Source organism: Musca autumnalis, unplaced genomic scaffold, assembly GCF_047663935.1.
Source record: "Musca autumnalis isolate F117 unplaced genomic scaffold, ASM4766393v1 scaffold_5, whole genome shotgun sequence".
NCBI classification, from domain to species: Eukaryota; Metazoa; Arthropoda; class Insecta; order Diptera; family Muscidae; genus Musca; species Musca autumnalis.
The window spans coordinates 209,578,441-209,604,717 of NW_027412088.1; the positions used below are offsets into that span (position 1 = coordinate 209,578,441).

Consider the following 26,277-nt stretch of genomic DNA (forward strand, 5'->3'; position numbering starts at 1 on the left):
GAGAGGAAAATTCTTCGAAAGATCTACGGGCCGTATGAATACATGCCACATGGCGGTGCACGCAGAATCGGCAGGCCTAAGCTTCGATGGAGCATACAAGTGGATGAAGAAATGGAACGGCACTGTATTCCAGAAAGCGAAGCGAAAAACAGAGAGAATTGGAGATCTTTTCTTAGTTCGGTCTATTGAACAAATGTTCTGTAATGGGCCAGCTAAGTAAGTATTAACAACTTCGATAAAGTTTAGCAGGAATTTAACCTCTTCAAGTCGACTATTCATTCAAAATTTCCCTTACATTAGTAAATTTTTTATTCAAAACAGACTCAACCCCCAGAATTAATGGGTCTTACGATCGCGATCTGGGCGATCATAATTTTGTCCAATATAAGGTAAATGTGCCTCATCGAAATAATGATTTTAGACCCCAAGTATGTTTGGACAAAATCCGTTTCAGGCAATTTGGAATCCATTTAGCAATGTCTGTCCGCATGTCTGTCTGGCTGACTGGATGGAGCGCGCAACAACTATGGAACGGTTCAGCCGATTTAATCCGAAATTTTACCCTAGTAGTATTTTCTCCAAACTTAGATCTAATTCCAAGATGGACCATATCGGTCCAACCCCTTGGGTGTCTTTCCTACAAAAGCTCAAAATGGTGCGCACCATAACTCTCGAAGGGAGTAACTGGGTATTATTTCTACCAGACATAGGTTCGAATATGGACTATTTTGGTCCACTCCCTCGGGTACTTTCCACACAAAATGTCATCAATTTTCGGAAATGTAAGACAGGTCTTAGTCTTTCGAATCGTTTTGATTGATAGGTTGTTCTCGGGTCCTCTATTCCAACGGTGACATTTTTTTTCACCCACAAGTTCATAATTCCTGAGAAAATGGCCAGAAAGCTTTAAAAACCACCTACTGTACACAGCAACTTTCGAACCGGTTACTGCGTTGGTCCATACTTTGTAATATTTTATTGATTTACTTCTTCCGGGACCAAAACCAAAAAAGTTCAACAATTTTCCCTAAAATGGTTCGCGGAACGGACAAACGAGTTGGTCCAAACTTTGGTTCTGGTAATATTTTGTCTAAACTTAGTTTAAGTTCTTCAATCGGGTATATCGTTCCACTCCTTAGGGTGAACATTTTTGTTTATGTGCAGTTTAAGGTGTGTTCAAGGATCCTTTACAATTTTTTGCCGAAGGTTCTCTTTGTGGTTCTGATGATATAATGGTCCAAAAGCTCAAAATTATACGGTGATCAACTGAAATGATTGGTGGTCGTGATCTATCGAAGAGAATGACTCCAAAAATTTGACCAACTTCTTCAGATACCTCCTAAGTAAAAGTTCATGATTTCGGTGGTGCAGCCTGTATTCGACCTGTCTCAATATTCAAAAAGGTTGAGGGTATATGTCCATATACTTTTTACTTGTATTGACCTAAATGGTCACGATATCCACGAAATGGAAAATTTCATCCTCGAAATTGGATATTTTATACTCCTTGTTAAGGACAAATTTCTCCACGTTATGGATAATTCTATCCATGATTAAAAAATGTTATCACCTATAGGAATTTATTTGTCATTATTTTATACACCCCACTCCTGGAAATTTTTTGGATTAGAATAAGGTAGACACTTCCATGCAACCATAACCCCGCAACATGTTAAAGGGTTCTTTCTTTCTTTTTGTGTGGACTATTGCTGAAAGGGTGTTATTTAGCCTCTCCTCAAATTGCAAATTGCCGGCAAGTGCTATTCACTAAGAACAAGAACAACAACAATACATCACTACAACACTTCGATAGAGTTTCTCGTATTTCATTTGTTAAGTCTGCTTGTTCGACAGTTTATCCCCATGATTGTCTGTCCGTCCACACATACAGCGCCATTCATTCGAACGTCAATTGAATGGCCTTAGAAACAAAAGCGTCCAAACAAGTTGCCGCTTGGGAAGGAGGAGTTCTTCATTTCAATTAATTGCTTCTATTTTAGGCAATTAATTTTGTTACTAGTTTTGTTGTTGTTGTTGTTGTTTTTGTTCCCATTTTTATGGGAATGAGTTTTAGGAAACTGTTAATTTTAGCTGCTGCTTTGCATGTGCACGGTATGGAGTGTGTGTGTGGCTGCGTGTGACAGTTCACTGTTCATTCAATCTTTTGCCAAAAAGGAATACAGCAACATGAATAAAAAAAACATTATTCTAAGAAAATTTATTTAAAGCAATTTTTCGTTGCTTTCGATTAGGCGAAAATAAATTAATTCACATTTTGAAGAAATTTGTTACTGCCAGACTGCATATCAAGGGGTTACAAACTTTTTGGGGGCAATCATTTAATCTGTCAGATTGGCAGAACAATAGGGCAGGGGTAACACTGTTGCTTGATTTCAGCAATAGATTGCTTAATTAAAATTATAAATCAGTGAAATAGGTATCAATAAGTTTGATGGTATGTATATCTATCCTACAAGACATATTATAAACCACGGGAATGGCCAGGGTTTTATAAACACTGTATGATGATCCTTCAACCACTGGACATTTGATTTAAGATCCAATATGTTTTTTTTCTTCATACCTAAGCCACTTTGGCCACTAAGTAGTCCTTAGCAAATTCTACTTCCCTCGGCATAATGTAATTTATTATATTTCGAAACTGTTCATTGGCTTTCTAAGTTTAGACAGACATCCATTTTTCGAACACCATCAAAATAAATTTGAGCGCAGTGTTTGAGTGCATCAATGTAAATATCAATCACTTTGCCATGGCAAACAATTTCCAAACTCATATAAAAAAAGACGGAAAAGTTTTTCTCCAATAAAATTTCATCGCACACGCAGGTAGGGGGATGGATGTTCGTTCTCGGTTAGCGGGACGTGGATGTTAAAGCGAAAATCAGATAGAACCAAATACAATTAATGTCAAATAAAGAACGGAACTGCTATAGCTGGAGCAAATATAACGCGAAGCATTTCAAAGTTGCCGATGCCATTAGGATGTTGGCAGACGTTCGTCCTTTTATAACCAAGCAGCAACAACAACAAGTAGTGGTTGTGATGGGAAACTTTTTTTCTAGTTTTGCTGCAGAAATGTATAGAAACCTTTTTTATTGGCAGAGGGATGCGGTGGAAACACTATCTGTTTCCATCAATACTTACTCGGCTGACAAATAAGCCTGAAGAAGATTGGTGGTGGGATGTTTTGGAAATACTGCATTACGAAATGTTTCATAGGTAAAGAATGTGCTTAAAGATTTTAATGGAATATTGCATCTTTTAGGATTCAATATCAAATTGGTGACAATTTATTGAAAATCAGTTAGTAAAATTATAGTCTCCGTTGTTTTCCATTAGCCTAACCAAATCAGCTGCTACCAAAATCCGTTTTATATTTAAATTCTATAGAAAATTGATGCTAACGACAAGACATAAAAGTTAACATTAAATCCCATCCATTTTCCCGAAAAAAAAAAAACAGAAGCAAAATTTGGAGATCAAAGTTGAAAACTTTTCCCATTCAAACAAAAGAGGAAGCAAATGTGTAAAATGTTAGGACCTTTAACAAAAAAACAACGAGAATGGAAACAAAACGACGACACATTAAATAACAGTGGTAATTTCCATTATCAATTACAACAAGTCCACATGCACATCATAAAAATCTCCAAGGAATACCCTTAAACACACACATACACACACACACACACGAGAGTACGCACTCAAAAATGAAAATGGAATGAAGCTTGTTAACAACTGTCAGAAAATATTAGGTTGTAATGGGTGTTTTGTTAACTAATATAAGTTTTTGTCAATGACATTTTGACGATCCTATATAGGTGTGCTATCGTTATGTAGCGGTAAGCATGCCCTACTTGTACACCGAAGATCTGTGCTTCAATATACATATGATCAGAACATTCAAATGTTCGGTGGTCGGAAATGCCCTTGGTGATATGCCAGCGACATTTGTTCAGTACAGTAGAATCGCGATAATTCGTAATTCATTTGAACTATCGAGGTTTTCGATTTAAGGTCATGTTTATATTATAGCCTTTTAGAGGGTTAACCTTCTTTTTGAGGATTTATTTGAAATATAAGCAATGGAATTGACATTTAAAACCCAGTGGGTTTGTTAAATCCGGTTATATATAAACGTACTATAACGGCGTTGCAATGCGAAGAAATCGGCTTTAAAGCTGGGTACACATTGTCAGTTTTGAATGACATTTAGCCCAAATAATCGGTTGCTTGCTAGCGTGGCCGTTATTTTCTGTCATTCATCATGCAACCACATATCGTCACCATAAATGCCCAAAGACGTAACCCACAAAACCAAAACTTTACAGGAGAAGCAAAAAACGTTATAAAATTAAAACCTGTTTTACGGAATATTAATCTTATGAAGGCGAGTATATGGGATATTATCGATCATATACGAAGGGGAATAAGTAGTGAAACCGAAACCGCTGAATTGCTTAGTTTTGAGATCCTCCATTACAACAAAATCTGCAATATTATCCCATTTTCCGAAATGCCATTCCTTGAATAGGATCGTTGTTTTTGAACGTAGAAGCTTGAAATTTTGCCAGAGCAGGCATTTTAGCTTTATGTATCAGATTAGGTCAAAAAACGAATTTCGATTTTCATGTCGGTTACGTCTTCGGGCATTTATGGTGACGATATATTGTATACTTTCTCACACTCTAGGAAAAAGTTAGTAATTATTATTTTACCCTCAGCCATTAGGCTAAAAACTTTCATACGGCTATTCACTTTCATGTTCGAATTAGCCATGTCGGTCCGTTTGTCTACCTGTCTGGCTGGAATGCTTTGGGCTTCGTAATATGTTGTCCAAACTTAGTTTAAGTTGTGAGCTCGATAACTCTTGAAAGGGAGTAACAGATTTGGTCAATATTCGCCACTTAGTAATATTTCTACCAGAAACAGATAATGTTTGAATATGGACTATATCGGACATATCTTTCGGGTATCTCCCACACAAAATTTAGGAAAAGGATAGTTTGAAATTTTTTGCAACACATTGTTCTCGGGGCCCCTATTATGATGGTACAAGTTTTTTCAGGGGCAAACCATACTTCCTGAGAAAATGACCAATAAGCTTCAAAATCCCCTACGGCCACCAAGTGCAGCGACAAATTTCGAACAAGAGAAAAAAGATTATATAAAGTTCGAATATAGAGCATATAGGTCCACTCCTTCCGTTGCTTCCCCACAATCTAGACAAATCTGTCATTATGTGATATCCTAGTTATAACACTGTGATCACAAATTTTGGGGAAGAGATAATTCCTTTTGGAGATGAAATCCCTTGGTGAGTATATTAAGAATCCCAAAGGACAGATCCGCCGTGAGTCGAACTTCCACGTTATGGCGTGATAAAGTTTTTGTTAGAGGCCCTGTAAGGTATCAGGAATTAGCGTTATATCTTTGTTCTCTATTGTTTTAGTTTATTTTTGAAATATATCTTTTTGAAACATATCTTCAGTCAAATCAAATGAGGATTATTTACGTAGAGCACTTCGACCTTCTAACTAGCTTCCTTCAATGTCCTTTTCGTCCTTTATTTTAAGAGCCGCTATAAAAGTACCACACGATGACGTTTTTCAGCTTCGAAATGTTTTGCAAAAATGTAGCCCAGAATTTTAGGTACGGCTCTCATTGACAACTATCGATTTTGTCGCGTTTTCATAGTCATATTGGACATTTACTCCTGTTTGCTCATCTCAAAAATAAGCTAAAACAATAGTGAACAAAGATATAATGCTAATTCCTGATGGCTTACAGGGTCTCTAGAAAAAACTTCATCACGCCATAACGCGGAAGTTCGACTAACGACGGATCTGTACTTTGGGATTCTTAATATACTCACCAAGGGCTTTCATCTCCAAAAGCAATTATCTCTTCCCCAGACTTTCACCTTTTTGTTGCACAGTGTAATTAGACAGCCATTGAGGCTCTTCATGTCTGAAATACCCAGGAAAAATTAAAGCCAATATTGTTCTTAGGGTATTTGCTAATTGAACCGCCGACATATTGAGTGCACGGCGGACGTGCTTACCACTGCTAGATGGCTCCCGATATTAAATTTTTCTCAACACTTATATAGAGAGCTGACGCAACTATCTCTGGTAAAGAGACTTCTTCTCTCATATGTTGAAATATAAAATATCTTTCAAGTACAATCTCAGTCTACCCCAATATCCATCCACGCATTCACACATGTACCAACATTTGTGTAACAAGGCGGAATGATGGTTAAAAGCTAAAAGCGGATGTAACGGTATAATTTTTTATTCTTTCATTTATAATGGGATCTACGTTTTTTAGGAAGGAGGAATTATATTGTATCATATATACGTCGCACACACATACTCACACACACGCAACAAACATACATACACACATACAAAGCTAGACAATAACATTAAAAAGTTTTCCTTTTTATTATTTGACTAAAAAAAATGTTGCCATGCATTTTTTTGGTTGAAAACAATGTGAACAAAAAGTTACAAAAAAACAAAAAAAACCAACATTTCTTTTTTTTCAGAGGGGAATTACCAATATCCGTTAACATTTTTCCAGCAATGAATGTTAAACACACTTAAATGTGGTTCTTTATTTGACCATTAAGAGAGGATGAGAATGAGATTACTTCTTTTGTCTATCGCTAAATTGTTTTTCAGCATTTCCGGTGCAATGGAGAATTTTATTAGCCCTCCATTAATAAGTTTTGCATTAAAGGTTAGCTGGGCAATATTTTTGAAAAGTTTTAAACTGGTAGTGCAACTTTTGAATATTGCGTGGAATTTGTGTTAAATGGCCAACGGAATAATCTATTAGGAAATGGCTAATAAAGACTATGAGGTGTAGTTGATCTTTTTTATAAAACTTTATTAGCAGGCAAAATGGTTTTATAAGGAAACATTATACACTGCAGTTATATAAATATATTTTCCTAGATTTACATCATAAGGGATAAAATATGTTGAAGTTCAGATCTACGTTGAAGCCGGTTTTAAGTAGAGCTTCATAAGATTTGTAAAGTTGGAACAATGAAAAGGGTATTCATTTATTTTAATTACACTGTGCAACATATTCAAACAACTTCTACTGTGGATTTAATGAAACTACAGACCCAATCTATCTATATATCTACAAATTCTTTTATTTCGTATATTTCGCACCATTTCACCAAAACTTTTAAACTGTTCTTTGAAGGAAATATCCGCTGCAATGTAGTTCACAGCTCTTTAGAACATTCAATTCTTGTTAAATGCCTCTAGTACTTCTGGGACATTTTCAGAGGAAATTTGATAAATATATGAACAATGCATTGAAATTCCAAATATGAAATTAAGCATCCGGTGTGAACATTGTTTGAAATATGTCATGTAGACGGTATAATATGAAATACATCCTAAACAACATGAAATAAGTATTTTAGAGTTTTAGAATGTTCCGAAGAATTGCTGAGCACATTGTTTTTTAAACGTTTTTGCGAAAGTTTACTTGGTTGGGTGACGTAGGGGATGGAAGATACCAAGGAACTGTCCTGACCGGTTTTAACATGGCAAAGCCCAGAATTTATCTTCGTCACTCTTTCATCTCAAGTGGACACTGACCTCCCCGTGGTGTCACCTGGGGAACTGCCTTTAACACCCGGTAAAGGTAGTCAGCTAACATGTGCCCCGCGTTCACCCATAAGAACGTTAAAAACTTGGGTTTGGGCGTCGGGTTAGTAACCCTCCCCTAGAAAAAACAGCCTACTATGAAAAAACGAAAGAAAGGAAAAACAAATCCCTCTAAAGTTGACGAACCCCGCAAACGTAGGACCATGATCTGCAAATCTGCACCTGGAATGTTCGCACTCTTTATAGAGAAGGTGCAGTCTTCGCATTGGCAGACGTCATTGAAAAGTACAAGGCCGATATTACTGCCATACAGGAAATACGATGGATTGGGAAAGGCGTCACAAGAACACCTAAAGGTGACGCACTGTATTATAGCTGCATGAGTTTGGTTGTGGATTTGTAGTTAGTCGGAGACTAAAACATCTGGTATCCAGCTTCACCCCAGTGAATGAAAGACTTGCTGCAATTCGAATAAAAGCTAAATTCTTCAACATCAACTTTATTTGCGCTTATGCTCCCACTGAAGAAAAGGACGAACAGACCAAAGATATATTTTACGAGCGCTTAGAAGAAACATATGACCGTTGCCCTGCCCATGACATTAAAATCATTCTAGGCGATTTTAATGCCAAAATTGGAAAGGAAAATATCTTTGGCCCGACAGTCGGGAAATTCAGTCTTCATAGTACAACATATGACAATGGTATGAGGCTGATAGACTTTGCAGCTGCAAAAAAACATGGTAGTTAGCAGTACCAGATTTAATCATCTCGACATTCATAAGGGCACCTGGCTGTCTCCAGATCAGAAAACAAGAAATCAAATTGATCATGTTGTGATAGATGGAAGACATTCATCGAGCGTGTTGGATGTACGATCGTTCCGAGGCGCAAACATTAATTCGGACCACTACCTTGTTGCAGCAAAGGTACGTACCCGTCTAAACGTTGCAAATAAAGCACGAACAGACACAACGCGGAAGTTGGACACAACAGATAGCCACATCATATTCCACTCAACTAGCCCAATTGCTTAACGCGAGCACTCTTTGTCCCGATAACATAACAACACAATGGCAAAATATTGCCCACTCCATGCAAACAGCCTCAAAATCCATACTTGGATTCCAGAGACCTCCACAAAGGAATTCATGGTATGACCAGGAGTGTCGTCCTGCTACCGAAGAGAAAAATGCGGCATATAGAGCTACTTTACAAACAGTAGCAAGGCGTAGCGCACGAGAGAGATATCGGGAGAAAAGGAGAGAAAAGAAACGTCTTTCCGCAAGAAAAAGTGAGAAATGGAAAAGCGGGAGTGTGAAAAAATCGAGATGTACAGGAGCCAGAATGAAGTCCGAAAATTCTACCAAAGAGTGAAACATCAAACAGATGGCTTTGGTACAGGCACATCATCCTGTAGAGACCAGCAAGGTAATCTGGTAACAGATACAGATAGCGTGCTCAGGATATGGAAGGAACATTTCTCCAATCTGCTGGGGTCCAATAGTAGCGAAAACGATGATACCACAGACCCAATCCCAGAAGATGGTATAGAATGTATACCGCCCGGCCAAGATGAGGTAAAAACAGCAATCAACCGGCTGAAGAATAATAAGGCAGTAGGAGCCGATGGCTTACCAGCCGAGCTGTTTAAAACCGGATGTGTATGCATCGGCTAGTTAGCACCATCTGGCAGGAAGAACGCGTACCCGACGATTGGAACCTGATAAGACTGTATGCTCCAACTATAGGGGCATAAGTCTTCTCCCTATTGCCTATAAGATAGTGTCAGGGATATTGTGCGAACGACTAAAGCCAATGGTCAACGAAATAATTGGACCATACCAATGTGGCTTTAGACCTGGCAAGTCCACCATTGACCAGATATTTACCCTGCGGCAAATCCTAGAGAAGACCCAAGGGATGCAGATCGACACATATCACCTTTTGTCGATTATAAAGCAGCATTCGACAGTCCCCTCCGATCAAAGGTATTCCATGCAATGTCTAGATTTGGTATCCCCGCAAAGCTTATCCGGCTTTGTAAGATGACTTTAACTGATGCTAGGTCCTCAGTTAAAATTGGAAAGAACCTCTCCGAAGAATTTTGTACAAAAAGAGGTTTCAGACAAGGAGACAGCCTTTCGTGTGACCCATTCAACATTTTGCTGGAAAAGGTAATACGAGATGGAAATGTCAGAAAAAATGGCACAATTTACACCAATAGCCACATGTTACTTGCTTATGCTGATGACATAGACATCATGGGATGATCAGTAAAGGAAGTAACTGATACCTTTAGGAAGGTCGAAGCAGAATCTGCGAAAGTGGGTCTGGCGGTAAACGGCGAAAAGACCAAATTGATGCTGTCGACGCGCAAAGCGTCCATAGAGCTCGGACCAACTGTGGAAGTTGGTAACTACAATTTTGAGGTAGTTAAAGACTTCGTCTACTTCGGCACTGCCATAAACACAACAAACAACATCAGTTGTGAAATAAGAAGAAGAATTGTATTGGCCGACAGATGCTACTATGGTTTAAGTAAGCAATTTAAAACAAGTAAAAAAGTATCAGTCGGCTTTGCCGACAGAGATATACCCTCAGCCTGTGCAAATTGAAACACTTTTTTCACAAAAAACTTATGTATTTAGGGGGTTTCAAAATTTTGGTCGTATGAACCGACAATAATGTTGATTGGGATTAAAGTTCAAAAATGTTGCGGAAAAGGTACCTAAAGGAATGGACCGACATAGAACATGGGGTGCCATAGGGGGTTCTTACACCCTTCGGACTGTTTTCTTAAGAAGTATGGACTTGCCCCTGAAACAACTTTTACCATCGTAATTGAGGCAGTGAATGTAAGTTGCTTCAACAAAAATCAAAGTGATTCAATAGCAGGTCTTAAAGTGAACTTATCCAAAATTTTGTGTGGGAGGTACGGGATGGAGTGAACAAATATAGTCCATATTCGAAGCTGATATTATGAGAATGTGTAAAGTATGGACCAAATCGGTCACTCCCATCAAGAGTTATCGTGCGCACAATTTTTCCGAATATTTTTGAACTTTTGTGGGTTAGGTACCTGAATGTGGGACCGATATGGCTTATCTACGAACTTAAAATAAGTTTGGAAACAATATTACGAAGGCCAAATTTTGGCCGGAATCGCCATTTCCGTTCGAGAATTATCTTGCGCTGCCACCCATAAACATGGTGTCATAGGGTTTGTTTTTCAACTTTCAGGCTATTTTTCAGGAAGTATGGACTTGCCCCTGAGGAAACTTGTACCTTCGTATAGGGGACAGTGAATACAATATCTTATAACAAAAACAAAGGCGATTCGAGAGCAGGTCCTAAACTGAACTTTTCAGAAATTTTGTGTGGGAGGTACTCGAAGGAGTTTACCGATTGAGTCCATATTGGAACATCATCAAAGTCTGGTAGAAATTTCATAATGTGCACAGTATGGACCAAATCGGTTACTCCCTTCAAGAGTTATCGTACGCACAAATTTTCCGAACATTTTCGAACTTTTGTGGGGGAGGTATTGGAAGGAGTGGACCGATATAATCCATCTTTGAACTTGAACTAAGTTTGGACAAAATATGACGAAAGCCAAATTTTGGACCGAATCGGCAGATCCGTTCGAGAGTTATCTTGCGCTCCAACCCCTACACACGGCGTCATAGGATTTTTTGTAACTTTCAGGCTATTTTCTCAGGAAGTATGGACTTGCCCCTAATGAAACTTACAACGTCGTATAGAGGACAGCGAATACAACTTGCGTAAACAAAAATCAAAGCGATTCGGGACCAGGTCCTAAACTGAACTTTTCAGAAATTTTGTGTGGGAGGTACCCGAAGGAGTGGACCGATTGAGTCCATATTGGAACCTCATCTAAGTTTGGTAGAAATTACACGACGTGCAAAGTATGGACCAAATCGGTTATTCCCTACAAGAGTTATCGTGCGCACAAGTTTTGCGACAATTTTTGAACATTTGTGGGGGAGGTACCTGAAGGAGTGGACCTATATGGCCCATCTTCGAACTTAAATCGAATCTGGACAAAATATTTCGATACCCAAAATTTTAACCGAATCGATTGACCCGTTCGAGAGTTATCGTGCGCACCAGCCAGCCAGACAGACAGACAGACAGACAGACGGACGGACATTGCTAGATCTACTCAAAATTGTCTGAAACGGATATCCTACAAACATACTTGGGGTCTAAAACCATTATTTCGATAAGGCACATTTTTGGCCGTATCAAAGTGTAAATACCCTCTTTAGCCTAAAGGCTGAGGGTATAAACAAAGCCACATCTCGTCAAACAAAAATAACACTATACAAAACGCTGATACTACCCGTGCTAATGTATGGGTACTTGCGCAAGCAGATAAGGCAGGGCTTGTTGTGTTTGAGAGGAAAATTCTTCGAAAGATCTACGGGCCGATTTGCGTTGACGGTGAATATCGACGTCGTATGAACCACGAGCTATATCAGCTATACAAAGACATGAATATAGTTAAACGTATCGAGATTCAACGATTGCGTTGGCTAGGCTATATCATAAGAATGAGCGATGATGAACCCGCTAAAAAGGCGTATGAATACATGCCACATGGCGGTGTACGCAGAATCGGCAGGCCTAAGTTTCGATGGAGCATACAAGTGGATGAAGAAATGAAAAGGCGCGGTATTCCTAAAAGCCAAGCTAAAAACAGAAAGGAATGGAGATCTTTTCTTAGTTCGGTCTATGGAACAAATGTTCTGTAATGGACCAGCTAAGTAAGTAAGTTACTTGGTTCAACTACCAATAGTTTAGCTGCTACTGACCATAATTCCAAAAATTATGTAAACTTCGATTTTGATGCGCTAGATGCAGTTTTTCCTAGTTATTCCGTTTGACACGTACATAAGTTCTACTTTAGGGCTATAATGTTGCTAAAGACCGCGAAGTAAAATTCTTTTTAGATTCTGAGATAAAGCCCCGATATGTCGAAAAAAGTGTCGTTTTAGCCAGGCTTAGATGAGGCTATAAAATCCAAACCCGATCTAACAACACGAAACCCAATTAGGGTTTTTGTAGGCTCAGTATGTACTTTCAGAAAATGCCCATTAGAAGTTGTTTGCATTTTCAGTGTTGCACAGTGTTATTTTTCATTGGAGTTTCTAAGTTTCTTCATTTTCAGATCAAAATAGATGATACTGTTAGGGAAAATATCATTTTAATATTAGTTTTAATTATTCCTCGTTGGAGTTGGAGTTAAGCTTTATGATCGAAGATTCTTACACTTTCCTTTTTCACTTGCAAAAATCTTCGATAATAAAGCTCAACTGCAAGGAGACATTTATTAAAATAGATGATCTCCAACAATAGCTGGATAAAAATGATAACGTTTTGACGCTTTCACATGATCTCAAGTAAACAAAAATATTTATTTTTCTTGCAACAAAATCCCATGTGCAATTGAATATCAAATCTACTTTTTCCCTATTAAGTCCTAACGAATGCACCACAATTGAAACACAACACAATTATGCTTATTTGGGAAGAAAATATAAACAGGCTGCCAAAGAGTCATTCAAACAAGGAGGCATCATCAGGCCATCAGCTCCACATCCACCTGTGGCATCGAAAACACACACTAATTAACCTCAATTGCCACCAGCTACGCATTCAGTGCGGAAATGTTGATTTTAGCTTTTCCCTTCCCAAACAACGGTTGCCGGCATGGCCAAACAAATTCGTCAGAGATAATGAGTAAATTTTGCACTTTGTGAGGGGAAAGGCGGGAGGAGGAGATTCACATTTGCCTATTTATTGTTGCAGAACTTTAGATCTTTGTTTTGTTTGTTTTCATCTGACAGTCCGAGAAGGGCGCTCAGGAATGTTAAGTGACAATGCAAACACTTAAAAGTGACAGGAATAAAATTGATGTCATCCGATACAGAAGACGAAAGCGGACAAAAGAGGGGTGGAAATTAAAAGAACATTTGTTTCATTTGAATGGTGGATGTCAGTGAGAAATTTGTCAAATGGTTTTTTGTTGCTTTGTTGTTCTACGGTTTCTATTTGATTTCGATGTTTTTTTTTGTTGCTTTTATTTGTTCTGCGAGGAGAGTAGTGTGCCTGAACCATGGTTGTTGGCTGTTAAGTCGTCTTGTGTTACATTTTTGACAATATGTTGAACATGTAAGGTCGTCGTCAGCTGGTCTGTACATTTCTTTCGGGTTTTCGTTGGCTTTTTTGCAATTTCCTGAAATAAATTGATTTTCTGAATAGACATTTTTGTGTTGGTCACAATTTAAATTGTTAAGAAAAAAAAAGGAAAAAGCAAAGTGTTTATTTAAAAAGGAGAAGCACCTAAGAGACTAAAGAAATTTGTTAAAAATATAAATTATACAGTCCACAATTCAACTTGGTTGTGAAATATGGTTTTAGAGACCAAGAAAATGAGAAGAAGAGCAAAGTTATTTTCTGCATTCTCTTAGGAGGTTTTGTTTGTTGTATATCCCTGCAGAGTTGATGTGAAAGACAGGATAACCTTGACTTTTACCCAAAAGCGTTTTTATACCCTCAGCCTTATGGTTAACGTGGGTATAATACGTAAATAAGATAGAAATGCGCACCATTTATCCAAACTTTGCAGATCGCACAATTTCTAACAAGCAATAAATATCGAGGATGGTCTCTATAGGTCCACTTCTTATACCTTCGAAAAAGTGCTTACAATTAATCTTTTTATAAAAAAGGGGTGGTTCTCCTTTTGAGAAAGGATCCCTAGAGACACTCTTTCTTATAGAAAGGCTACGTAGAAGCGCCCTTTCATATAGAAAGTGTCCTTATCAAAAGAGTCCTTTTATGTACCTTTTCTTCTCGAAACTTCCGTTAAAAGGGGTTTTCAAACAATTTCCTTCTCATAAAAAAAATCCTCGAACCCTCGCAAAATATCACGTCTTATGCTATAGAAAGTGTTATCATAAGTCCTACTGGAATGCCGATTACAGGTACCTAGTTATAAACAAGTAAAAAAGTATCAGTCAACTTTGCCGACAGAGATATACCCTAAGCCTGTGTGAATCATTTCATTTGAAGTTGACGTCCAAATTATGGATTTGGGTCAAATCTCAAAAGTGTTGTGAATGAGGTATATGAAACAACGGCCCATCATAGTCCGTTTTGAAAATGGAACTTACTTTGGAAGTCATTCCTTTCGATAGATATCGCGCACATCAGTCATTTCAGTTGGTCACCGTATAATTTCGAGCTTTTTTAGCATTATATCAGGAAGCAAGGACTTGTCTATGAACAAGTAAAAAAGTATCAGTCGACTTTGCCGACAGAGATATACCCTCAGCCTATGTGAACTGAAACTTGCATCTATACAGATCGTATACAGATCGAATGTATTTGGGGTCTTTTCAGAATTTTGTGGCCCTTTTTGGACATTTGAACTTGCCGACAAAAATGTGGATTAGGATTAAAGTTCCAAAGTGTTGAAGAAATGGACCTACATAGTCTATTATGGACGTGAATCTTTTTTTGTCGTATCTTTTCGATAGATATCGCGCCCACTGGTCATTGTATAACTTCTGGACCTTGTGGGGGGAAGTACCCTAAGGAGAGAATCGATATGGGCCATTTTAGAAGGTAACTTAAATTTGAACAAAATATTGGGAGATCCCAAGTTTGGACCAAATTGGTTGCCCCGTTCAAGAGATGTCGTGCATACCATTTTAATATTATTTTTGAAATATTGGGGGCAAAGTACCGGAAGTTGTGGACCGGTATTGCCCATCTTCGAAATAAAACTAAGTGTTGACAACATATGACGAAGGCCAATTTTTGGACCAAATCGCTTGATCAGATCGAGAGTTGTCGTGCTCTCAATCTACTACATATGGTTCCATAGGTTTTCTCAAGAAGTATGGACTTGCCCTTGAAAAAAAAACTTTTACCGTTGTAATGGAGGCAGCGAATGCAAGTTGCTGCAACAAAAATCAAAATGATTCGAGGAGCAGGTCTTATAGTGAACTTATCTCAAATTTTGTGTGGGAGGTACCCTAGGAAGTGGACAAATATAGTCCATATTCAAACCTGATATATATCTGTTACATATATTCGGAGGTGTAAAGTATGGACCAATTCGGCCACTCCCTTCAAGAGTTATCGTGCGCACAATTTTTCCGAACATTTTTGAGCTTTTGTGGGGGAGGTACCTAAAGGAGTGGATCGATATGGCTTACCATCGAACATAAACTAAGTTCGTACAAAATAACACGAAGGCCAAATTTTGGACCGAATCAGCAAATCCGTTCGAGAGTTATCTTGCGCTCCAACCACTACACACGGTGTCACAGGGGCTTTTTATACCTTTCAGGCTATTTTTTCAGGAGGTATGGACTTGCCCCTTATGAAACTTGTACCATCGAATAGGGGGCAGTGAATGCAGGTTGCTACAGCAAAAATCAAATCTATACGAGAGCAGCTCCTAAACTGAACTTTTGCGAATTTTTGTGTGGAAGGTACCCGAAGGAGTGGGCCGATGGAGCCCATATTGGAACCTCATCTATGTCTGGTAGAAATTCCACGATGTGTAAAGAATGGACCAAATCGATTATCGTGCGCATAAATTTTCCGAACATTTCCGAAGTTTTGTGAGGGAGGTACCGGAAAAAGTGAACCAATATAACCCATCATCGAACTTAAACTAAGTTTGGACAAAATATTACGATACCCAGAGTTTGGTTCGAATCGGTTGGTCCGTTCGAGAGTTATCGTGCGCACCAGCCAGACAGACAGACGGACGGACGGACATTGCTAAATCGACTCCAAATTGTCTGAAATGGATTTCGTCCAAACATACTTGGGGTCTAAAACCATTTTTTTGATGAGGAACATTTTGCCCCTATGAAAGTGTATATACCCTCGTTAGCATAAATTCTGAACAATGGAGTTCAAGAGATATCGCGCGTACCATTTTACGTATAATGTTTGAACTTTTGTGGGGGAGGTGCAGGAAGGAGTGGGCCGATAAGTACAATTTTCGAGCTTTATCTAAGTTCCGCAGAAATATTATGATATGCAAAGTTTGGAGCAACCCATTATTCAGTTTGAAAGTTGTCATGCGCACCAGCCACACACACATAGGGGTAGGGGTGTTTTTACAGCATTCGGGCCATTTTCTGAGGAAGTATGGACTTGCCCCTGAAAAAAACTTGTACCGTTGTAATGGGGCCCGAGAACAACCAGTTGAAAAAAATCAGACAGGTTAAAAAAAATAAACCAGTACTTTTCCACCATTTTTAGAAAATGTTATGGCTTATTTTCACACTTAAACTAAGTTTGGACAAAATATTACGAGTTCTAAAGTTTGGACCAAATTGATTACTTCCTTCGAGAGATATGGTGCACACAATTATATCGAATATTTGTGGGGTAGGTACCCGAGGGAGTGGACCAATATGAAGCATCTTCAAATCTAAGTTTGAACAAAATATTACGAGGGACAAATTTTGGACCGAATCGGTTGAGCCGTACGAATTGACAATTTAGATGGTAACCAACAATTTTAGAGCTTCTGGGTCATTATTATGGCAGGAAGTATATACTGGCTCGCGATAAAAGCCCTTAAACTGTACTTTAGCAAACATTTTAAACTTTTTTGGGGAGGAACTGGAAGGAATTGTCGGATATAATCCATTTTGGAATTTGACTTAAGGTTGAAAAAATTATTGCCATGTGCTAAGATTGATTGCTAAGTTGATTGCTAACTCCTATTGATAGTTATCGTGCCGATCAGGCAGTTTAGAGCTTTCGGCCATTCCGTTAGGAAATGTGGACTTGCCATGAAAGACATATAGTTGTAACCAGGACCACAAGGACTACCTTACGTGTAGATTTCAAAACGATCCTCGAACAGCCCTTAATGTGCACTTAAGCGGAAATTTTTTTTATTTTTTGTGGTCGAGATACTCGAAAGAGTTGTTTTATAAAGACATTCATGGAACATGTTACTATTGAAAGGAGTGACTGACTGACATTTGCTCATCGTAATATTTAGTTCAGACTTAAATAATGTGAGAATATGGACTATATTGGTGCACTCTTTTCGGTAAGTCCCACACAAAAAATTTTTAAGTTTTCTCGCAAAAAAATTCTCAGTCCTAAGTGGATTAAGAACAGTTTGTGTCCTGTTCGCTAATTAATTTTGAACTTTATTTCGGATAGTTCTAGTAGTTCTCAACAATTTTTCTTTTTTCATTATGTCACAGGCCAGAGATGTTACCAAATATTTGTCGGCAAAGCTGATACTTTTTTTACTTTCTGATCAAAGTGTATATAGCCACAATAGACTAAAGGCTATAATTTAATTATACTCATGATGTACAAAATACTCAAAAAAGCAAAGATTTGAACTCATAATTGTACTGCATAGCATTTTGTTTGCGGTTTTTTTCTGACCTGACCGTTTGCAGGGGGACAAATAAGAATTTCTGGGACATATATTTTTAAGAATCTTTCTCAGGTATGTAATGGAAACCAATTTCAAATGCCTGTATTTCTCCTGATTTGAAATTGAGCATCGTTTCCCCTTTGATGTATACTTCGTGCCCCAGTGGACATTTTACTTCCACCAAGGCTTCCCAAAAATATCAAAATTATACTTTTAAGAAAACCTCATTTTACTTTTACCCCATTTTCCATGGAAATATTTTGCATAGATTTATTTGGAAATTGTGGGTAAATTGTGTGGTGGCCATGTGTTTGACTTATTACCAACACTTGTTTAAATTGAAAATCTTAAAAAAAATCGAAAATCTATCATGGAAATCTCTCCCATTCTTTGTTATTCGTTCAATCAATAACTTCATATACATATGTAATTTCAATATCCTTTTCTCCAATTTCAGTTCTTACAGATTTACCTTCAATATTTTTAAATGGCTAATAAAATGTCAATATATCGCCGCAACAATGTTTGTTCTACTTTTCTCGGACACCCATGTAAATGGAATACACAAATCTCAATGTTTGACGCGTAATAATGACACACTCGCAATGTAAATTTGAAGGTAAGTTTTTATGTCTTGTCGACGTTTTATGTTTTTTTTATGTTTTTTATTATTGTTATTATTTCGTCGTATTTCTATTTTCAAAACAGCCACTCTTTAGTAATAGTTTACACTTGGTTGTTTTAGAATTGTTTCTTTCTTTTTTAATTTGCTGGCGCGAGTTGTTTTTCGATGCGTTGTCTGTCTTTTTATAGACTTTCAGTCATTTTAAAAACACTTATTTGTGTCTGCTAGCCAGCCACCACCTCCTGGCGATGATAAACTATTGAGGGGATCGATAATGATAGGACAGAGGGCCGAGGGGCCACAATGTTAATTACCATTACACCTTATAGTCCATGTAATCCACCGGCAATTGAGTAACGCAATGCCGTTCTCAGGTTGTGAACACATACAACAAAAAACAAAAACAAAAAAAAAATGGTTTGTTTTTGTTTTGCTACTCACGTTACCGTTACACCGAATTGAAGCACGTGTGAATCGTCGTATCTCGTTGCTGTTGTTGTTGTTTTTTATTTTCCACTTGCCACACTCACTACTCGCACACTTACTCACTCACTCAGTTAGGCATTCAGACATTTACCCACACACCTGCAAAAGGTATTTGCATAAATTTGACTGTTGTAGCTGATAGCTGATGTTGCAGAATAAGAGGAAGAACAGACAGAAGAATAAACACGAGTTGGTGTTGTCTCCTCTGTGCGTAAGGTCTGTCTCTCCCGGTTTGTTGTAAGAAATGTTTGTATTTATTTTATTAACATTTTCTGATGAACCCAAATTCACACGGCCCTTGTAACTGCTGCTGCTGCTCCTGATGAATGTTGTTTGGCCGTGAAGCCCTCTCTACAATGTTACGGTTGTTTGAAGAATATCCCGACGTCTGTTTTTTTGTTTTGTTTCACTTGGGTTTGATTGTTTTGTGTGTTCACTGAATATTGGCGAGACGACAATTTCCTGCGTAACGACCGTCACAACAATTTACGTTACAACCAACTGACTGACTAACCGACCGACAGACCGAACAATGTTTGTATGACTGCCGCAAACGGAATCACGATCTGGCCGAGCAAAATGAAACAATGATGATTTTCCGATTTTTCGTGTTGCTGTTTTGGTTTGTTTTTTATGTTTGTCCGTTTTTTCCGCTCGCTCGCTTTTTCGTATCACAAAATCTCAACAGCAGCGCATAAGGGAGAAAACGAACGTGCGACCAGTTGCTATGAGTAGCACGTTGCATCTGTGCTCACGGAACGAAGAAATCTTTTTGATTTCTGTTGTTGACTTAAAAGTGTTTGATTGTGCTTTTGCTTGTCGTCTGCCTGCTGCCGGCCCGGCCTGCTTGCTTCCCTGCAATGTTGGCGTTGTGTTATGTTTTTTTTTTCTGTTTCAGTTTCGTTTTCTGTTTTTGTGTGTTTTCCTTTTTGTGTGTGTTTTCATACCATTATTATTGGCGTTTGCTTGGGGCGACTTCGACTAACAAATACGACAATAACACACATACGTACACACGCTTATATGCCAGCCACCGGCCACCAACAGCAAACAGACAAAATGACTAAACAACGATGACAACGTCGTCAATGAGGCAGGCAGAGCCCAAAAGACAACAGAACAGTGACAGTGGCTGATGTGGCAAGACCGGCAATGCGTCAACAATGCAAACGAACTTACGCACGCAGCACCATTTTGCCAGCCAGCAGCATTGGCATGGACTTAGTCGTCGTCGTCGTCGATGATTAAACCAAATTACAAGCCATCAAGTCGAAGTGATTCCTAATCCATTTAAGCGATATGGTGTACGCGATACGTAAATGACGAATGAGTATTAGGGAATTATTTACGCACATTTAGCATACGCACAGGCAAACACACACATACAAGCATTGATACTTATTTGTGCATGTGTGTGCATACTCACTTTTTGCCACTTCCATGCAAAGTATGTGTGTATGTATGATGTCCTTCCTTTGTAAACATCCTTCTTTACATTATTGTTATCCGTTTTGAATGGTCGCAAACACATAAAATGTTTGAAATAACATCATTACACACACGCACACAGATGCATAGATACATGGTGGCACATACCATGTTGTTAAAAATGAATTTTGTTGTCTCACAACAAACAAAGCCACACACACACATGAAGACGATGCTTGTAAATAAGCTTTTTTGTGTTTAAGTTGCCTTGAAGACATTTTATTGTTGTTGTTGTTTTTTGCGTCATTTATGAATGAGAGTTGCTTCAAACATGCATAGCATAGCATAGCTATTGGTTTTGTTGTTTTATTTCCTTGTAGTTTTTCATATGTTGGGGTAGTCTTGACAAATGGTTGGGTGACACTGTAATGTCATGAACACAACATATGGGCGATTGTAGTGGAAATTGGCGAAATGTTGAACAATATTTCCAAGCGTATAAAATAAAGTGGATTACATACTATGACACATGATATATATGATTAAATAGGAGTTTCTGTTTTATTTGTTTTTAAGTTTTCATTACTTCGAGTCCTTTAACGTATTGGCTTCGTCCTTTATCTAAATTTGTTTTCGATTTTTTTATTATTGATTTGGAAGGCGAGATAATGCAAGATTTGTCCAAGTATATTTTATACTATGATTATTGATTCGTTTATCCCTAAAACTTAATTTTATAATTACGATTTGAAAAATGATTGCAATAATGGAAAGTGTTACATTTTATTTGCTATGTCTCATACATGCTTCTCAACTTATAAGCCATGGCCTTAAAGGAATCACAACAATAACACTTTATATAGGCAAAGGATTTATACGAAAGCCTTTCAGCTACAGAATAGTGCTTTAAATTTATCTTTTAAACACTCACTCACACACGCACACATACACACACTGAAAATAATGTATTTGTGTTCAAACATTGATGCAAACATTTATTGTACAATGAGAAGCAGTGACAAAGCTCATTTGTCAACGAAAGCTTAGTGGTGTGTGCATGTGTGTTCAAACATTGTATCTCCATTGTCCATGACAAATACAAAATGCATGGATGATGTTTTAAGCAAAGTGCCGAAAGACAGGAAGACTCCACCAACCAAGCAGCCTACTAAACGAACGAACCAACAATTTTAGCAGAAGCAGCAGCAACAAACACACAACAATGGCAACAAATCAAAAGACACACATGGAAGGACAGAGGACAAAACAATGCCAGACATCAGCAGAAAGCAAAAAGTGGCATGGCATCCAACCACCACACGCATCCAACATTGCGAGTGCGATATGTTTGATGTTGCAAGCAAACCATCATCACAGCATACGAGGAAGTGAAAATGGACTTGTTTCTGGTGGGGATAGATGACAACAACAGCTAGAAATCATCACCAGCGTAAAGAAATATTTATGGTAACGATGTCGACAACAATGACAACCAGGAAAGAAGATATCTTTGACGGCCACATGAAAGCTTTTGTCAAATGACAAAGCTCTAATGGGCGAGCATATAAAAGCTTTTTGTACCCATTGATTTAATTGGATTAGATTAGAGAGAAGTGAAGTTATGTTTGTCCTTGAAAATGAGCGAGAAACACAATGAAGTTGCTGCACAAAGTTATGATTACTGTTTTGACATTAGCGGACTGATTAAGTCCTTAAGAACAGATTCGTTGGGGTGCTGCCCTTAATCTATTGCCAGTACTAAGCTCTATTATGAACTATTTTCTATATGCTTTATACAAATAATAAGAACAAAAGAGCGGAATACAGTTTGGTGTCTTGAATATCTCTTCGATTAAATTCCACAGATCCTTCCAAAAAATCTTAACAAAAGTTCCAGAGCAAAGTTGGTCTTTTACATAATTTCTTCAACTAATGTTGAATATACACCGAAATATTTTATCAAATTAATTAAATGTCTATTTTGGAAAGCCAGTATAACGGATGAGAGTAATTTTTTGATGCGTATTGATTTCAGAAGATTTTGTTACACCAAAACATGTCCTGTGGCAAATCGTTTGGAGGGTTTATGGTTTTATTTTTGCAGTGTCCCGCCATGGCCCCTACAGCAATTTTGATTTTAGTCTTGTTAAGGAGTAATAAGGAAGAAGTTCTACAACTCGATATAACCGGCCCAGTAAGCCTAGAGATCCTGCAACCGGACTCGTTCTAGCATTCGTGAGAGTTTATTGGTGATGTAATACAGTGGGGGATACACAGTTTCCTCAATTTTGATAATGGGAAACTGTGAAACATTTTCGGAATTATATCCCTCCATTAATCCTTTACAAACAATATTTCAAGTTCAATGTCTTTGAATGGAAAAGTAAACTTAATTGTTCTTACATTTATAATATTTTTTATCAACACTTATGGGATCCCATTACAATCATCTCCATCAATCCATTCATCTGTCCACCTGCCTGTCTGTCATCTCAGGTAAAATCAGCTCATATCTTATACGTTTTTTTTTTTGGATAAATGTTGTTCTTCTTATTGCCGTTGCTGTTGCCAACCATCATCGTCTGTATGGTAGGTAATTGAATATCTTTTTGTCTTTTGCATTATTCTGGGTACATTCATCCCTCCCTGACTCCCAAGTTAGGTGTACGTACATATGTGCGTCGGGTGTTTTTTACTGCACACAAAATTATCTTCAGTTTTTCTATGAAAACTTTTATGTGAGTACCCTCTCGCCCGTGTGTGCGTGTGTGGGTGTTAATGAATGAATTACCCAAAAATAGCAACAATTTACTCAATTTGAAATCGCTTGGCAGACATAACAGAAATGTGATACTTTGACGAAATTCATGTCGATACAGAGACGTCGTTGTCGTAGAAATTGTCCAAACTTTCAATTAAGCAATTTTATACCTTTTATACCAGGTAAGTAAGCATGTTTGCAGCATGGATGATAATACGATACTTGAGCAATGTTGTGAATACCTATTAAACATATCACCTACAAGCAGATATACATATGGATGTATGTATTTATGTACAAACATGCTTTATGGTGTGTAGTTAGGTGTGTTCATTTTTCGTAGACATTTATACGGAAACATTGCACTTCTTGAGGACCCCTCAGCCAGACAGAAGTGCAACAGTAGATAAATGAATTTCCTGGAAGTAATGGTGGAAAACCAACCAAAATAATGTTTAACAGATCTGTCCAAACACAATGGGAAATTAGGCTAATATATAAACACAAATTTCTTGATATCTATATGTATATAAAACAACAAAAGGGTGATATCGCTCAGGTGATGTGGCTAAAGCAAGAATCTTGAAATTTTAGGTGTAACCCCTTCATATGGGTTTTTGAAAATTCAGACTACACAATTTTCAACTGTAATTTAGAAAATAGCATTGAATTTCAAATGAAATTTCTGAATTTCAAATGAATTATCTGAATAACAAAAAAATATCTGAATTTCAAATAGAATTTCTGAATTACAAATGGAATTTTTGAATTAAAAATAAAATATCTGAATTTCAAATTAAATTTCTGAAGTACAACTGCTATTTTCTGAATTACAGTTGAAAATGGTGTAGAGGAAAAATAAGAAAAATAAGTTGCTAAAAAGTGTACCTATTTTATTGTATTGAGCAAACGGGTATAGCTGGAGTTGAAATTTGGAATGAAGGTCGCTTATCGAGAGTACAAAAATGTACTAATTTTGGTACCATTTGGTGTTATGTTAACGGATAGAACTAGAAACTTGCGAAGACTAATTGTGTTGAAACATTCTTTTTTTTTAAGCCTGTACCCTTCCCGGAAATGTCTATATCGTCACCTGAAATGCCCAAAGATGTAACCCTCAACGTAACCCTTTGAGGGTTACGTTTTTGGGCATTTCAAGTGACGATATGCTAAATTTCTGAGCAGCTTTCTAGAACTTTTCAATTTCATAGAATCCCGAATTTCCAACGACACCGCCCGTTAAAACTTAACTAGATCAGTATTAACCATTCTGATAAGGGCTCAATCACTAGGTTCATATGTTTTTCGAGACCCCAAACCCCTGACTTTTACTAATAGGCGATTTAACTGCACTCTAAACTCTGAATTTTATTAAATCGAAAACTGAAAGACTAAGAAATTTGCATTACTTCTGAAATTGCTGAACCTTGAGTATAAATAATTGCAAAAATATTCCTAACTTTGCGTTCAAAAAATATTTTAAATAATTTTTTTATAAAAAGTGATTTTTTGTTGAAAATATATTGGCCACCACTGTATATAAGCAGTGGTTTCGAAAATGGAAACTATGTGTATGAAAAGTACTAAATTTGGCACGATTTTGATGTACTGATGGATATGGCATTTTATGCTTATGTCACTTTTGGCGGGGAGGGTTTAAATAATCAGTCGGTTCGGAAATATGTACGAAAGTATTAAATGGTACTAAATTTGGTATTGTATGAAAAGAGCTGAAATTCTGAAGTCTGTATTTCCCGAGATGATGGCCCAAACACCATACAGAGTACATACTTATCGGGATAAGGGGTCCGAAAAATTCCGGACCAAATCAAAACTTTGATTTTGTTTATAGATTTTTTAACAAACCCTTTGGTTGCCCGCATTGCCTGTGTTAAATCTGTTCAAAGATCGACAGAAGTCCGGTAACATATTAAATTTTTAATTTCAAAAAAATCCAAATTGATACATCAAAAAATTTGAAACTAAATCTGCTCGGTATCAGGAGTCGAAGAAATCTTATTTTCTGATTAATAATCGACGCACAATTTATATATTTGTATTTTGGTATCATAGGCTAAGAATATATTTCTGTTGGTAAAACCGACTGATACTTTCATAATGGTTTAATATACCTCTAATGAATTACCTGCACACCCTAATGTATTTTGTATTTCTTGTTGTATATTATTACCTTTTATTTGAAGTGGTTATATTACTTGTTTATGCCTTTTTAAATATGTATGTACATATGTATGTCAGCGAAACTTGTGTAGGGGGTGGGTGTGTGTTTGTAAATATTTTCACTGGAAATATTTTTTTGCTTTTTGAGCGGACATTGGCCAGACTTTGAATTCGGGGAAGCTCTCCAATGGAATGGCATAAACTGTTATGCTTTTCTTATAAAGTTGCGGGTGCATGCATTTGGGTGACGATTGGCTTCTACATGACAAATTCCAGGACCTATATTACCTCCTCTTACATCTTCTTTGTAGAGTGATCTCTGCTTGAAGACAATTAATGTAGAGTTTTCTTAAATTGAAAAGAAGAAGAAAGCCAACGAAACTCTAACATTGGGGATCTTACAAGTGTTTAGTGATCTCCATCTGAGAATATCCATGCTCTTCACCGAGAAAGTGATACTTTATCTTTGGTGGCTGCACTTGGAAAGTATAAGGAAACACTGTATTGGTTATCGGGTTTTTGCTCGGAAAGGTGTATATCATTGGCCATATTTAGTCATTACATGGAATACGCGAAATAAGGATAACCAATGCAGGTCACTTCTGAAAAATTGACTCTCGGTTAGGACCCCAACATTTATGCTAACGAGGGTATACACTAGGGTTATGACTTTTTAA

The 26,277-nt window shown here is 37.5% G+C and overlaps 1 protein-coding gene across 7 annotated transcripts in view; it reads right to left on the minus strand.

Annotated features, from left to right (window-relative positions):
- nord (neuron derived neurotrophic factor nord) overlaps nt 1-20,095 on the minus strand; it is a 74,009-nt gene extending 53,914 nt beyond the window's left edge. Inside the window, exons 1-2 of one of the 7 annotated variants that reach the window (XM_073991797.1) lie at nt 1,519-1,652; nt 229-793 (exon numbers count right to left, since the gene is read on the minus strand). The gene's annotated coding sequence lies outside the window, so the exon portion shown is untranslated. Of the gene's footprint in view, nt 1-228; nt 794-1,518; nt 1,653-18,583 lie in introns of those variants that run through there. The other 6 variants (XM_073991791.1, XM_073991792.1, XM_073991796.1 and 3 more) reach the window with 6 other exon arrangements.
- Nucleotides 20,096-26,277: the final 6,182 nt, after the last annotated feature.